A 17069-nucleotide genomic window follows, 5' to 3' on the forward strand; every position below is an offset into this window, starting at 1 on the left:
AAACTGGAGCCTATTATACAGAGTGAAGTAAGCCAGAAAGAAGAACACCAATACAGTATACTAATGCATATATATGGAATTTAGAAAGATGATAATGATAACCCTGTATGTGAGACAGCAAAAGAGACACAGATGTATAGAACAGTCTTTTGGACTCTGTGGGAGAGGGAGAGGGTGGGATGATTTGGGAGAATGGCATTGAAACATGTATAATATCATATAAGAAATGAATAGCCAGTCTAGGTTCAATGCAGGGTGCAGGATGCTTGGGGCTGGTGCACTGGGATGACCCAGAGGGATGGTATGGGGAGGGAGGTGGGAGGGGGCTTCAGGATTGGGAACACGTGTACACCCGTGGTGGATTCATGTTGATGTATGGCAAAACCAATACAGTATTGTAAAGTAAAATAAAGTAAAATTTTAAAAAAAGAGCTTAGTGAAATTAATACTGTAGAGTATTGCCCTGATATCAAATTTACTCAGACATGCTTCTGATATCTTAATAAAATGTGTCCATGACCACTAGTGAAAATAGACATTTCCATGCAACAATTTATTTTACTATTCTTTGCTTCACATTGTTTGGTATTGCCTTCCTGTTTTCCTATTTCGTCTATTTTCTGCCCCTCATTTCCTGTCTTTTGTTGAATTTTTATAAACTCTATCCTGCTGGTGTTATCAGTTCCTGTAGCTATATTTTCCAGGTTTTCTAATAAATAGTCTCTAGTTTGGGATATGGCTAGAAAGACTATTAGGCTTGAAATAAAGCACACAGTGGTAATTGTGCTATCCCTTTCCTTGAAAAGATTTCAGCATTCAGGTCAGAGGTAAGCTGGTTCACACAGTGTCATAGGCACAGGAATGGATTAGCATTCTTGTGAGAGTTGTGCCTTCCACTGTTTTCACAATAATTTTCTACTTGGGGGTTCAGTATATATTTTATTGATAATTTTATATATAGCCATTTCCATGATTATACTTCTCAGGGAGTAATTAAGTTCAACAAATATTTTTTCATGTCTTACATCATATTAGGCACTATGTAATTACTGTCGTTTCATAGAAACAACATAGGTGTGCTCTTTGCCTTCTTGCTATTATGGAAAGGATTCATAATAACAATGCTTATGTGGCATTTCATAGTTAAACACCTTCAGTTTTATCATCTCATTTGATCTCTGTGGCACTCTGGGTGGGTATTACCATTATAATAAGGGTGGATATTACCATTCCTATTTCACAAAGGAGAGAAATGATTTAAAAAGATGAAGTGAGTTTCTCAAGGTCACAGCTTATAAGGGACTGGTTTAGGGCAGTAAGTAGAAGAAACTATTATTTGAAATTGTTCTATAAAGATAGAAGTCCTTAAATTCCACTAACATGTGACTAAAGCTTTATCACAGCCCCAAATTAGTATCTTTCTGATTATAATGGTCTCCATCATTCATTTTTGGAAAATAAAAAAGAAAGATACAGAGAAAAGAATTGCTGTAAAGGCAAGCTATTTGACACTCTCCATAAAATATTATTGTTGTTTCTCAGTCTTATCCCAGAGGGATAGTTAAATCTAAGAAATGCTAATTTATATGTCAGACCAATAGCATAGTCCAACAGAAGATCAATTTAAATGGACATTTATTTCTTGATTTTTATTTTTAAAGAGATATTAGTAGAATAAAATCCATTTCATGAAAGAAGCAGTAATCTTTTTCTTTGCTCCTTCTGGTTCCTGCTACAGTTCTGTCTGGCTTTCTCATGCTTAAAGCAAAGGCAAAGGAAAACAGAGTATTTCTTTATCATTAGTAACCAGTATCTCCTTTCTTCTTTTTTAAATCTTGGCACACAATTAATTTAACTAAGAAATTTATTCACATACATTACATAGCCTTTTTTTTATTCTCTGGTCTTAGAGTATATCAGCAAATATATGAAACATTTTCACAGCATTTTATGGGAGAAAGCACTTTATGGGAGAAAGTGGCACTAGAGCTTTTCAAGTATCTTCCTAACCTCGAAGCAGTATTTCACACCTTTGACCACTTCCTGTATCTTGAAGTTCTCTCTTTCCTTAAATTCTATCACCCGGCATTGTCTAATTCTCTTCTTGTCTCCAAATCTCTAACTGCTTTATTTTTTCACATGCTTTTCTCATGCTTTCAACTGAAGTACTACCTTGAAGTTCTATATTTATTACCCCTTTTCTGATAGAACTTGTTTAACAGTGTATCTATTTTCATGCTTTTATCAGTAATCAAATATGAATGACCTACATATATTTAGTTTTGAATTCTCTCTTAGAGCCAATTCACCAAAATATCCTCTAGATAATATCATCTTAAATACTATAACTGATATAACTGTAATATCAGAGTCGGATGCGACTGAGCGACTGAACCGAACTGAACTGAAGACTTATCAATTTCCTTTTTAAAATTACAATTACTCATGTTTGTATTTATTTATATAGCTACCATTAGGTCTTCTATTTTCAATGCTATCAAGTTTATTTTTTAAACATGGGTATCAGTTCAGTTCAGTTCAGTTGCTCAGTCGTGTCCAGCTGTTTGAGACCCCATGAATCGCAGCACGCCAGGCCTCCCTGTCCATCACCGACTCCCGGACTTCACTCAGATTCACGTCCATCGAGTCCGTGATGCCATCCAGCCATCTCATCCTCTGTCATCCCCTTCTCCACCTGCCCCAAGTCCCTCCCAGTATCAAAGTCTTTTCCAATGAGTCAACTCTTTGCATGAAGTGGTGAAAGTACTGGAGTTTCACCTTTAGCATCATTCCTTCCAAAGAAATCCCAGGGCTGATCTCCTTCAGAATAGACTGGTTGGATCTCCTTGCAGTCCAAGGGACTCTCAAGAGTTTTCTCCAACACCACAGTTCAAAAGCATCAATTCTTTGGCTCTCAGCCTTCTTCACAGTCCAACTCTCACATCCATACATGACCACAGGAAAAACCATAGCCTTGACTAGTTGGACCTTAGTTGGCAAAGTAATGTCTTTGCTTTTGAATATGCATTCTAGGTTGGTGATAACTTTTCTTCCAGGGAGTAAGCATCTTTTAATTTCATGGCTACAGTCACCATCTGCAGTGATTTTGGAGCTGAAAAAAATAAAGTCTGGCACTGTTTCCCCATCCATTTCCCATGAAGTGATGGGACCGGATGCCATGATCTTTGTTTTCTGAATGTTGAACTTTAAGCCAACTTTTTCACTCTGCTCTTTCACTTTCATCAAGAGGCTTTTTAATTCCTCTTCATTTTCTGCCATAAGGGTGGTGTTGTCTGTATATCTGAGGATATTGATATTTCTCCCGGCAATCTTGATTCCAGCTTGTGTTCCTTCCAGTCCAGCGTTTCTCATGATGTACTCTGCATATAAGTTAAATAAGCAGGGTGACAGTATACAGCCTTGACGTACTCCTTTTCCTACTTGGCACCAGTCTGTTGTCCCATGTCTAGTTCTAACTGCTGCTTCCTGACCTGCATACAGATTTCCCAAGAGGCAGGTCAGATGGTTCATTTCATTGTAGGGGACTGGAATGCAAAAGTAGGAAATCAAGAAACACCTGGAGTAACAGGAAAATTTGGCCTTGGAATACGGAATGAAGCAAGGCAAAGACTAACTGGGTTTTGCCAAGAAAATGCACTGGTTATAGCAACACCCTCTTCCAACAACACAAGAGAAGACTCTACACATGGATATCACCAGATGGTCAACACCAAAATCAGATTGATTATATTCTATGCAGCCAAAGATGGAGAAGCTCTATACAGTCAACAAAAACAAGACTGGGAGCTGACTGTGGCTCAGATCATGAACTCCTTATTACCAAATTCAGACTTAAATTGAAGAAAGTAGGGAAAACTGCTAGACCTAAATCAAATCCCTTATGATTATACAGTGGAAGTGAGAAATAGATTTAAGGGCCTAGATCTGATAGATAGAGTGCCTAATGAACTATGGACAGAGGTTCATGACATTGTAGAGGAGACAGGGATCAAGATCATCTCCATGGAAAAGAAATGCAAAAAAGCAAAATGGCTGTCTGGGGAGGACTTACAAATAGCTGTGAAAAGAAGAGAGGTGAAAAACAAAGGAGAAAAGGAAAGATATAAGCATCTGAATGCAGAATTCTAAAGAATAGCAAACAGAGATAAGAAAACCTTCTTTAGCGATCAATGCAAAGAAATAGAGGAAAAGAACAGAGTGGGAAAGACTAGAGATCTCTTCAAGAAAATTAGAGATACCAAGGGAACATTTCATACAAAGATGGACTCAATGGTATGGACCTAACAGAAGCAGAAGATATTAAGAAGAGGTGGCAAGAATACACGGAAGAACTGTACAAAAAAGATCTTCACGACCCAGATAATCATGATGGTGTGATCACTCATCTAGAGCCAGACATCCTGGAATGTGAAGTCAAGTGGGCCTTAGAAAGCATCACTATGAACAAAGCTAGTGGAGGTGATGGCATTCCAGTTGGGCTGTTTCAAATCCTGAAAGATGATGCTGTGAAAGTGCTGCTCTCAATATGCCAGCAAATTTGGAAAACTCAGCAGTGGCCACAGGACTGGAAAGGGTCAGTGTTCATTCCAATCCCAAAGAAAGGCAATGCCAAAGAATGCTCAAACTACCCCACAATTGCACTCATCTCACATGCTTATTCTCCAAGCCAGGCTTCAGCAATATGTGAACCGTGAACTTCCTGACATTCAAGCTGGTTTTGGAAAAGGCAGAGGAACGAGAGATGAAATTGCCAACATCCGCTGGATCATGGGAAAAGCAAGAGAGTTCCAGACAAACATCTATTTCTGCTTTATTGACTATGCCAAAGCCTTTGAATGTGTGAATCACAATAAACTGTGGAAACCTGGGTATCATTAGTCCTTAACCGTGATCGAAAATTGTCAATATCTCCCAATGTCAAAAGCCTGAGAGGCAAGCCTGCCTGCAATAACCCTTTATGACACTTACTCACTTTAACGTATCTCTCAGATCAAGTATCATATTAAGTCCCAGGTATATATTTTGTCTGAACTTGGTATTATGGCTTTATCCATGCTGTTTCCCCAGTGCATGATTTCTCGATTCCTTCTTACCACATAGTAAGAACTTCATTGATCTTTTGCAGTTTATTTCACATATCCTGTGTAAAACATTACTGACCATCCAGAATGAAAATATATCTTGGCTCTGTTATGCTATAGTAGATCATTTGGCCTTCAGCATAAAATGCCTTAAAAATTCACTTGTTCTTTATACACATGTATTTCCTATCTTCCCAACTAATTTATAAAGTGCTTATTCCAAGAATTATGTCTTATCTCTTCCTTCAGTTACCATAATAACTATTCCAAGCTACTTAAGGCATTCAATAAACAGCTGATTGGTTGCACATAAACAAAATAAATTCTTAATGGAAATTATTTATATTGATAAGCTATATATGCATGCTTTTAAAGATCATTAACAAGAGTATGCATGGTGAAAATTCTTCATCAGTGTTTTATAACTGTTTTAAGCACTCAGTAAACTAAAAATCTATAATTGGTTTAATTAATAGTTAAATTAATTAGTTTAATATATTAATAAAAATCTATTAATTAGTTTCAGTTACTATGGCAGTTGACCAAAGCCCAAAACATATGACAGAAAAACATAAACAAAAATTTTCCAGTGTCTGGTCCTTTAATCTCAGGCATAGCCTTCTGAAGGTTGTATCCATCCCTCTCTTCTAAGTGTGACAGTTATCAAGGCTCTTCCCACTTGCTTGTGCCCAGAGAAGGTAAACTTACTTCCTGAGGCACAAAAAAGGACAAACTGAAAACTCCATCTCATATGTAAGTTGAACAGCAGTGGCTTAGTGGTGGTGATGGCAGGGGTGGGGGGCAGTTATGCATTTACTGGACCCAGTATCTTTCAATCAGATTATTTTAAGAGGCAAATCAAGGTTCTATGTTGCATTGCGTTGTCTTTCTCCATTGGTGTGCAAACTCTAAAGACCAAGAGATGTGCATTATTCATTTCTGAATCCTCAGTGCCTATCAGTTTTGTGTACATACTTTGGTTGCAAAATTTGTTATTTCATTCCTTTTCTCAGTGGGCAAGAGGATAGTGTCACGCCCTCATTTTATCCAGCAATAAATGGATCTTGGCTGTATGTTAGGTCATCAGCTGCCACTGGATAACATTCAGGACTTTTAAAGAAACAGATAAATATCTACAAAAATTGGGAGGCTCCCCTCACTCCAACGGAGGCACATACTTTCCTTCCTTTGTCTCTCTATGTACACATTATTTTATTAGAAAATAGCAAAAGACTAAAGGAAGTAGTCCTCCATGGTGTTGGGATGGTGACTCTGCTGATTATCTAAGTCATGCAATTCCATACTTTATCATGTATGAAGGAGAAAAGCAGATTTCAGGCCCATCTCTCTAGATAAGTGGTTCTCCACCAGGGGTGATTTTTTTTTTCACAAAAGGAGCATTTGGCAATATCTCAAGACATGTTTGATTGCCCGATGTGCACACTTGTGTGTGTAGGCACACTCTTGGCATCCAGTGGGTGGGGAGTATGGATACTGCTAAATATCCTATAAAATACAGGACAATCCCCACAACAAGGAATTTTCCAACCCCAAATGTGAATAGGGACAGCATGATAAACCTTGCTTTAGATTCTAAATCAGTAGCTAAACTGGGACCTTGATTTTTTCACTTTTAACGTATACTCTATATGATCTTAAATAGATGGTTCACAGACTCTCAAGATGCAAATTTGTCCTTTAATTATTTTATTTCTCTGTGACTCAATTACATGAGAAAATTATTAGGTATGCAGAACATTCAATTAAAACTTTCAGTATTTTATACCAGTGTGTATGATTCTTGTTGATATGGAATACTTAAAATGAGCTTCACAGAGAACCAGCATGACTTCTTATTACTAGTGGGAAGCAAGCCAGGGCTAACACCCTCACTGTCTAGTCAAGTCTGACAGGCTTGTCAGCTCCATTGTCAAGACATGCACCTACACAATTACAGTGTGCAGCCTGTCTGGTGTCCCACAAAGGAAAAGTATTGTAGCAGATAACTGCTTCTAGGATCCCCGCTGTCAGAGAAAATAAGCAAGTTATAACTTCTCCATCATCCTGCTACAGAGCATTTTCAGTGTTGCCTATTGCTGCTTCACTAGGGTGCTACATGCTATTTTTCTCCAGTAAATGGTCTGACTAACTTTTGACCTTATCTCAGGTCATGTCATATTGATGCCTGCATGAAGTTACTATTCGGGAGGTAAGCCTTTTTCTCCCCATTATAAAACTTCATACTACTTGTGATATGCTAACAGCTTCGAAAGTCACTGGAGGGAAATACTACTTCTTTCTGTGAAGTACAGAATGTCAGCCACCAAAGAAGATACCTTCAGCAGGGCATCCATTAGGCTCTTCCTAGTCTTCTTTGCCCTCTGATACTGCATTCTCAGTCCTATCCCCTCCACCTGTTCTTCTGCCAATCATTTACAACCACAGCTGCCTTCATGGACCCAAGCAGAAATGACTACTTCATCTTTAGTTCTGATATCCAGTTACCTGATAAAGTTGCTTTCACCTTCATTGCATTGTCCATTTTCCTTATCTATAAATTCACTGTCTCTGTTTCAGTTTAACCCTTGAAAATCTTTGCTTCCAAAATTACAACTGCCTTCCATTCAGTTTCCCTCCTGCTCTTGTCTCTTGACTGCCTTCTAATCTACCTTCTGTGACATTTCTGGTTTTTGTCATGAAACAATTCTCATATGTAATCCTGTACATACAGTTTACAAAAATGATTGCACATTACCTATGGCCACACCATGCTATGCTTAGTTGCTCAGTTGTGTCTGACTCTTTGTGACCCTATGGACTGTAGTCCGCCAGGCTCCTCTGTCCATAGGATTCTCCAGGCAAGAATACTGGAGTAGTTTGCCATTTCCTCCTCCAGGGGATCTTTCTGACCCAGGAATCCAACCCATGTCTCCTGTGTCCCTTGCATTGCAGGCGGATTCTTTACCCACTGAACCATCAGGGAAGCCCATTACCTATGGAGAAAAATCCAAATTCCTCAGATAAGCAACCAAGGACCCTTATAAGTTGGGCCTTACCCTCCCCAGATATGCTGTAAATTGCCTCTCTGGTATTCTAACAAAGTTGCTTGACTAAACTGTTATTAATCAATTGCTAAGTCATGTCTGACTCTTTGCGACTCCATTAACTATAGCATGCCAGGCTGAATAAGGCATATTCTTTCTTATCTCTGCTTTTTCTTGCATTGTTCCTTTTATATGGAAGGCATTCTTTTTTTCATCCTTTTCAGGAGAAAAACTCTTATTAATACTGAGAGAAAAGTCTCAAATTATAATATGACTAACAAGTCTTCTTTGACCTCTCTGGACTAAATATAACAGGTCAGTTTCCCCAGGAAGCAGATTGTATGACAGAGATTTACCTGCAGAAAGTTTCTGGGCATTATATGTTCTTAGAATTAATATCTGTGAGTAAGAGAGTGGGAAGAAACCAGGAATATCCAGAGGGAGAAGCTGAACAGTCATGCAGTCACAGCAAAGGCCTTAGACAATTTTATGGGGAGATCACAGCTAGCATGATTCTTCAGAGTTGCCCTGAATTCAGACAAGGGGACTTAGCCTTTATATGTCAATGTTGGCAAGTCACTGTATGCAGATAGCCCCAAGAAGAGATGTGACATGAGGTGAAGCCCAGGGTCAGTTCTAGAGAGGGGCTCTGCCAAGAGCTGTGAACAACTCAGACTTCATCAGCTGTGGGAGTAAGTACTGACATCTTCAAAGAGAGCCTGAGGAGATATGAATGCAAGACCACATGGCATTCACTATACCAGAATATCCAAACTTCTGCTCATACCTTTATTCTAGAAATTGGCATTTTGCTCACTGTTAATATCTTTTCCTCACTAAATCAGGCTAATGTTCTTTGAAGGGAGTGTATTTGGGAATCAGGCTCATGGACCAGGAGAAGGTGGCATAAGCACCTCAATGTAGCAAAAGTCATTTGTACTAGCCCTTCCCTTACTCAAGTTAAAAATAAATAGCATTGATCTGAATATTCAGATCTTAATTTTAAATGAGACTGGTTTCTATTTTCAATAATTGAAACTCCACAGACTTTCAATAGGCAATATTTATTCTTCTCATTAATAAAGGACTTAGCTTTTCTATAACATCAATAGCATGTTGTGCTATTGACACTGTGCATTTATGAGAAAGAGGAATTTTACCACACAAAAATCTGGACAAAATAAATAAACATTGTCCAAAAAAGAGCTTACCAATGCTCAGTTACAAAGAGAACAGGCACAGTATTCCTTCAGTGCTTGGCAACATACTTAGATTCTCTCTTACTTGTAGAAGAAAACATTGTTACAAGATCAAAGGTACATATTGAAATGAGAAAGCTGTGGCCTTTCAATGCAGCTCATTCGGTTCTGATCATTAGATGCTAAAATATAATTAGTTCATCATTATGAATGAAACTATTCAGAAAATGTAATAGAGTTTTCATAACAATATATTTAGCATAGCATGCAATTATTCATTTACTGTTTATACTATTCAACATGATTCAGTTGATGTCAACATTAAAATTTCATCTTGAATATTGAACATTGCCTGGCTTCTCTTTTGTTTAACTTGCAACTTGAAAGTTAAATTCTAGATGTTTTATTCCTAATTATTACTTGTTTTATTCTTTTGAATACAAGGATATAATGTGAAAATAATTTTTTTCTCACTTGTTAGAGACACTTAGAGTCTTCATAGGTAACAGACACCATTGCTTATATAAATTCCTCAGCTTAAGCAAAATGATGTAGCTATGAGTTACCATGTCTGGACCTGAAGCTCAGAAATAACTTTCAGTTCAGTTCAGTCTCTCAGTCGTGTCCGACACGTGACCCCATGAATCGCAGCACACCAGGCCTCCCTGTCCATCACCAACTCCTGGAGTTCACTCAGACTCATGTCCATCGAGTCCGTGATGCTATCCAGCCATCTCATCCTCGGTCATCCCCTTCTCCTCCTGCTCCCAATCTCTCCCAGCATCAGAGTCTTTTCCAATGAGTCAGCTCTTTGCATGAGGTGGCCAAAGTACTGGAGCTTCAGCTTTAGCATCATTCCTTCCAAAGAAATCCCAGGGCTGATCTTCAGAATGGACTGGTTGGATCTCCTTGCAGTCTAAGGGACTCTCAAGAGTCTTCTCCAACACCACAGTTCAAAAGTATTAATTCTTCAGCGCTCAGCCTTCTTTACAGTCCAACTCTCACATCCATACATGACCACTGGAAAAACCATAGCCTTGACTAGACAGACCTTAGTCAGCAAAGTAATGTCTCTGCTTTTGAATATACTATCTAGGTTGGTCATAACTTTTCTTCCAAGGAGTAAGCATCTTTTAATTTCATGGCTGCAATCACCATCTGCAGTGATTTTGGAGCCCCCAAAAATAAAGTTTGACACTGTTTCCACTGTTTCCCCATCTATTTCCCATGAAGTGATGGGACCAGATGCCATGATCTTTGTTTCCTGAATGTTGAGCTTTAAGCCAACTTTTTCACTCTCCTCTTTCACTTTCATCAAGAGGCTTTTTAGTTCTTCTTCACTTTCTGCCATTAGGGTGGTGTCATCTGCATATCTGAGGTGATTGATATTTCTCCCGGCAATCTTGATTCCAGCTTGTGTTTCTTCCAGCCCAGCGTTTCTCATGATGTACTCTGCATATAAGTTAAATAAGCAGGGTGACAATATACAGCCTTGATGTACTCCTTTTCCTATTTGGACACCTTTTCCTATTTGGAACATGAGTTACCATGTCTGGACCTGAAGCTCAGAAATAACTTTACCCAGCCAATTAGCATCTGAGGCCACTGGAAGCTGGAAGGGTCAAGGAATTATTCCCATATAGAGCCTTCAGAGTTAGCTTGGCCCTGATTATACCTTGATACCTTGATTTTTAACTGGATTCATAACTGTGATAAAATAAATTTCTGTGTTTTAAACCTTAGGAAGCAAGAACATATTTTGGTGCCCACTTGAATTGTTATTTTTTAAAAAATCTCAGTTTTTATTTATAAAAGCTGTCTGTTTATGATACTGTTGGTATTTAAGGCTTAGAGATTAACCAGTCCAATGTTACAACATTTGAGGCTGCTAGATTTCAGAGAGCCAATACACACTCATTGCGTGCCCTCAAGCATCCAGAAGAGCTGGAACAGGCTGGCACAAGTTGGTGCATGGATAAAGCAAAGTTCAGGTTGTATTTAGTCTTCCCACCCCACCCACCCACAAACTGTGACTCCCCATCTTTCTCACTCAGCAAGAAGAAGGTCTCCACACTTCAGTTAAAAGCACGTAGCTCAACATGTTATTTTAGAAATGCAGACATGAATTTCTAAGCGAAGACTTATCCACAGAGACACAGTGAGATAATTTTTCTCTCATTCTTACTATCTTTTACTTCCTGTTGAATAGGAGGACAGCTGGACCTGAGACTGAAACATAAATATTGGTAAATCAGTCAAATGTAATCATTTGTTTTAGGAATACAATAGTTGTAAAAGTATATTCACATTTATCTTAAACCACTTCTTTCTCCCAACCCATATGATGGTAAATATATAGGACATTGTTCAAATTAACCAAACATTTGTAGATCACCTTTTATGCATGCTACATTTTCACTTCTATTATCATGCTTATTATCATCATAACTTCAAAAGTGTCATTTGTCCAAGGTGACACTTGTTTTCTAGTTCCAAGTCTATTTTTCACAGAACAGTGGCAAAAGGTAGTACAAATAGGGTAACCATATAATTTGAAGAGAGCAATGAGTCACTATTTATAAATACACTAGACATCGGGCATTAACAGGACTGTCCTGGCACAACAGGATACAAAGTATAAATAAGAAGGCTCTGGGATATTACCACCACATTTCTTTTAAGTTGAATTTTGAACATGGTTGATATAGGTGTTAAGTCTCCAGGATGTAGTGTGTGTGTGTGTGTGTGTGTGTGTGTGTGTGTGCTCTGTCGCTCAGTCGTGTCCAACTCCGTGACCCTATCAACTGTGCCAGGCTCATTTGCGTATGGGATTCTCTAGGTAAGACTACTGGAGTGGGTTGTCATTTGTTCCTCCAGGGGATCTTCCCAGTTCAGGGATCGAACCCACATCTCCTGAGACTCCTGCTTTGGCAGCAGATTCTTTACCACTGATATGTTTCAAGCAAAAGAAATCTCTCTAAGAAGTGCATAGTAGCAGTCAAACTCAAAACTGGGATAAAATGTACTGCAAGATACAGCCCAGTGGAGAGGTTTGTAAGAACACAGAGTGCTCTCTGAGAACTCAGATTCAGTGGGAGTCACCCACGATTTTTATTTAGGTGCGCTCAAACTGTGGTCTTCTCTTGGCATTTCTGAATTTTGCAAAATTCTTTCCCTCATGTGCAATTGGGCTCATTGTCCTTGTGCTTCTTAAATCTTTCCTTCACACCTCTTTCAGAGCATTTATTAAGTTGTAACTTTTCATGGATGTGTCCCACTTCCCCAGTAGAATGACTGTCTCAGCACCTTGTGCCATCCTTGTTACAGAGTGACAATTGGGCAAACTGATGGGGGGATGTTACTGCAAACAGCAGATGGGCACACAAGAAAGCAGGCTACTCTTTCTTAATCCTAAAGTGAATCTCCAACAGAGCCTGAGCAGAGAAGAAAAGTGGGCCACATTAGTAGTTTGAAAGTCTTTATACATAATTTGACATACTCAATTTTAATAATAATGGTGTCAATAAACACGAAAACAACAAAATGCATATATAGTGTTTAACATGTGCAAGGGCTCTAAGACACTTTCATGTCACTTGACAGTAAAGACAAAAATGATCTTAATAAGATTTTATTATTCTACAGTCTTCATTAGTATAACTGTCTATTCCAGAAGACCTTTGCACAGGATGAAAGAAGTTGGAAATAACTACATGGAATTCCCAAGATCCATTAGCTCTCCAACAGAAAGCACCAACAGTGTATTGCATAAGATTCCTTGACTCTCTCTCTTCTCAAAATGCTCTCCTTGCTGTTTTCATCAGTCCCAAACTGTTATGATTCCTAGCCAATCCTCATCAAGACCAACATTTTGTGAAAAAAATCTACTTTCAACCAGACTTCAAAATGTGAATCAATCCAGCCTTTTTCTTTTTCATCACAACTGCTATCAGATACTGCAGAGGTTTTATTCTACTGGATAAGCCATAAACTCAATTTTCTCTTATCAAAAGCTTATAAATTGTTTATTGTTTTGGGAAGCCCTCAGAAAACACATTACATATAACTGACTTAATTCTCACAGAAACTATGGTTTTTAGTGTATTATTATTCCCATTTTGCAGAGGAGAAACTAAGCCTAAAGTTATTCCGTGAGTAGATGATAGATTCGGAGTCTAGGCTATCTGACCCTATAACCAGTGCATCTGGATTATATTAATATTTCTAGGAGTCATTTAGAAGCCACTTTAATCAGCCTCATTTGGAAGAAATCTCAAAGCATTAGAACAAATGAAAACACTTAAATTTTAAAAACAGGCATAATTAGAAATGCACCATTTAAAATATTATATCATTTACATAAATTCATCAAGTATTCTTCCATTCACTTATTCTGCACTTTTTCTCCATTTAAAGGCACATTTTGACATTTTCAATCGTCATGATGCAGGAAAAGTATCTTAATACCTGAAACTTTCTGGCTTTTTAGAAATAGCCTTTGTATTTATCAGGCCAATGTATTTTTACATGAATTTCAACATGAATCTACTGTTTTAGGGAAAGAGAATTATCTGCTAATAACATATTAACTATTAAAATTAAAGCTGAAGCTCCAATACTTTGGCCACCTGATGCGAAGAGCCGACTCATTGGAAAAGACCCGGATGCTGGGAAAGCATGAAGGCAAAAGGAGAAGAGGGTGGCAGGGAATAAGATGGTTAAATGTCATCATTAACTCAATGGACATGAACTTAAGCAAACTCCAGGAGACAGTGGAGGACAGGGAAGCCTGGCATGCTGCAGTCCATTGGGTTACCGAGAGTCGGACACAGCAGCGACTGAACAACACAATGTATTGATGTTACCTCTTTGAAAGTAAAAGGCAATGAATAACCAGATGAGGGTGAAAAAAGGAGTCCCCTGAGTGTGGGTTTTTTTTTTTTTTTTTTTGAAGCTTTATCAAAGGAAGAAATGGGAATGTGAATTTTGGAGAGAGAATACTCAAGTCTAGAGTCCCATCTCAATGAATGCTATAACTGATTTTGATTAAAAGGTTTATTGTTATGCAATGTAACAAAATTCAATATTATCTATGATGGAATCAAGATTCCATATGTCAGTAAACTAGAAAAAAATGACAAAACCAACACAAGTGTATACAGATAAATAAAAATTCTGCTGTTTACATCTGAAAAATAGTGTTAAATGCTTGTTAACAACTATAGCTCACAGTGAAACCTCCAATAAAATAGGTATTTAGAACACTGATTACTTTCTTTCTGGAATATTGTGTATGACAGTTAAATATAATGATGTTGAAGATTCTTTTTACTTAAACTAGTTCCACACTACTGATAACTGTGGTTTGACAGATATAAAGCCTGCATTCAAGTTTCAGTAATGTGGCATTTAGTCAGCCAGCCCTCAATGGACATATTTACCAGTAATATTTTTGGATGTTGTTGAGAGGGTTTGGGCAAAGCTTTTTATCTACTTATATACATATTCACATAACTTTGGCCATGATCAGATGTCCAGATTTAAATAAGTAAAAATGATTGTTTACAAGACTTCTTGGTCCCGAATTCTCTATCTTTGGTGATAAGGGTATCCTTATACCTCCAGTTGCACCTTTCATATGGTAGATTTATTTCCTGCTTTCAGGGAGACACAGAAGGGTTGGTTTCCTTCTTACATGGGCTACTTCTCAAGTAACTTTAATTCAAAATAATCAATCTGCCACTTTGCCTTAGAGTGGCCTGTCCTGAGCACCAGCATTACAATCTGAATTCTGAACAGTTCCATCTTGCTAAAAATTATTAAAGCTCCCACTTTGTGCTCAAATATTCCCCCACCCCTAACATAATTTTCACTGACCTTTTCTCCATCCCTATAGTTTTGCCTTTCTAGAAAGTTGAATAAACGGAATCACAGTTTGTAATCTTTTGAGATTGGCTTTCACTCAAGCTTAATGCTTTTGAGATGTATTTTGTGTCAAAATTCCTTTTCTTTTCATTGTTTCCTTCCATGCATAACAGTCTTGTTGTGGCAGAGAGGCTTATGTAACTCAGTGAAGCTATGGGCCATGATGTGCAGGGCTAACCAAGATGGACAGAACATAGTGAAGAGTTCAAACAAAATGTAGTCCATTGGAGAAGGAAACAGCAACCCACTCCAGACTTCTTGCCTGGAGAACCTCATGGACAATATGAAAATGCAACAAGACTACTGAAGCTTTATAGTGAATATTAAAACCAGGTAATATGAGTCCCCCAATTTTATTGTTTTCAATATTATTTGTGTTTTCCTTCCATTGCTTTTTCATATGAACTTTAGAATCACATTGACCAAATGTATAAAAATACTCCAGGGATTTTTAAAAGAATTACATTAAATCTAGAGATCAAATTGGGGAGAATTAATATGTTAAATATATTGTCTTCCAATTCGGGGATCATAATAAGTCTTTCCTGTTATTTAGGTCTCCAATTTCTTGTATTTTATATTTTTTACCAAATAGATCCTGCACATATTTCATCAGAATTATACCTGTTTCATTCTATTTTGGTGCATATATGTACAAATATATGGTAAATTCAGTTATTAGTTCTAGGATTGTTTTTCAAAATTCCTTGGAATTTTTTACCTAGGCAATCATGATATCTGTGAATAAGAGCAATTTTCATTTTGTGCTTTTCAGTCTGTATGCCTTTCACTTCTTTTCCTTCTCTTATTTCGCTGGCTGGTACTTTGAATACAATATTTAACCAGAATGGTGAGAATGGATATTCTTTTTTCCCAATTTTAAAATAAATATAATCAGTATTTTACTATTAAGTACGTGGGTTAAAAGTATGTTTTCTTTTGAAACATTTTGTCCAGTAAAGGAAGTTTCCCACTAATCTTAGTTTGCTGAGGATTTCTGTAATGAACCAGTATTCTTGACTTCCTCTTGTACTGATAAGAATAGTTCTAGCCAGAACCATATACCCAGGAAAGAGGACACAGTGAGGGTGGAGGGAAATAGCTGAGTTTATGACAAAATTGCATAGTACAAGGTCAGAACTGTGGTCTTTAAAATGTCAATATTGAGTGACATTGCTTTGAACTCTAAACTAGTGGAAACATATATAACAATGTCTTTATGAAATTTATTGAATAATTTCTGCCACTTAAACAGCCACTGAGAAGGAAAAAATTCATAAAAAAGCCTTTAGATCAGTACTTGCTTAATCAGGATTATGTCCTTATCTTATATAAAGAACAGTTTACCAGGTAAATGGGGGAATGGAAATTTTCTATGGCTAGTTCATGTATAATGTATGTCCTACATTCTTCCAGAAATATTTTAATTTGTTGCAGAAACAAATATGTAAGCATATTATAGCCTAAAATGTTGGTTAATTAAATAATTGAATTATTTCTCAATTAATGCCTTAACTGACTGCTCATTTTTTAAAGTTACATTTCTCTAAGTGAGGTTGAATGAGTTCTGTTGTCTCATTGTACATTACATTTCAGTGGAAGAGCTGTTTATGTTGTTTTGTGTTCTTCAGTTTACATGAATACGTGCATCTCAGAATACGTAGCAAGACAGATTGCATTGGTCACTACTTTCTTCCTGAATATAATTTAAGGTGTTGACATTACTTCTGAAAACTGTAAGTGTTTGCAATTCTCACTACGTTATAAATTATTGTTCCCAACTGCAATTTCAAAGTAAG

This window comes from Oryx dammah, unplaced genomic scaffold, assembly GCF_014754425.2.
Source record: "Oryx dammah isolate SB20612 unplaced genomic scaffold, SCBI_Odam_1.1 HiC_scaffold_25, whole genome shotgun sequence".
Lineage (NCBI taxonomy): Eukaryota > Metazoa > Chordata > Mammalia > Artiodactyla > Bovidae > Oryx > Oryx dammah.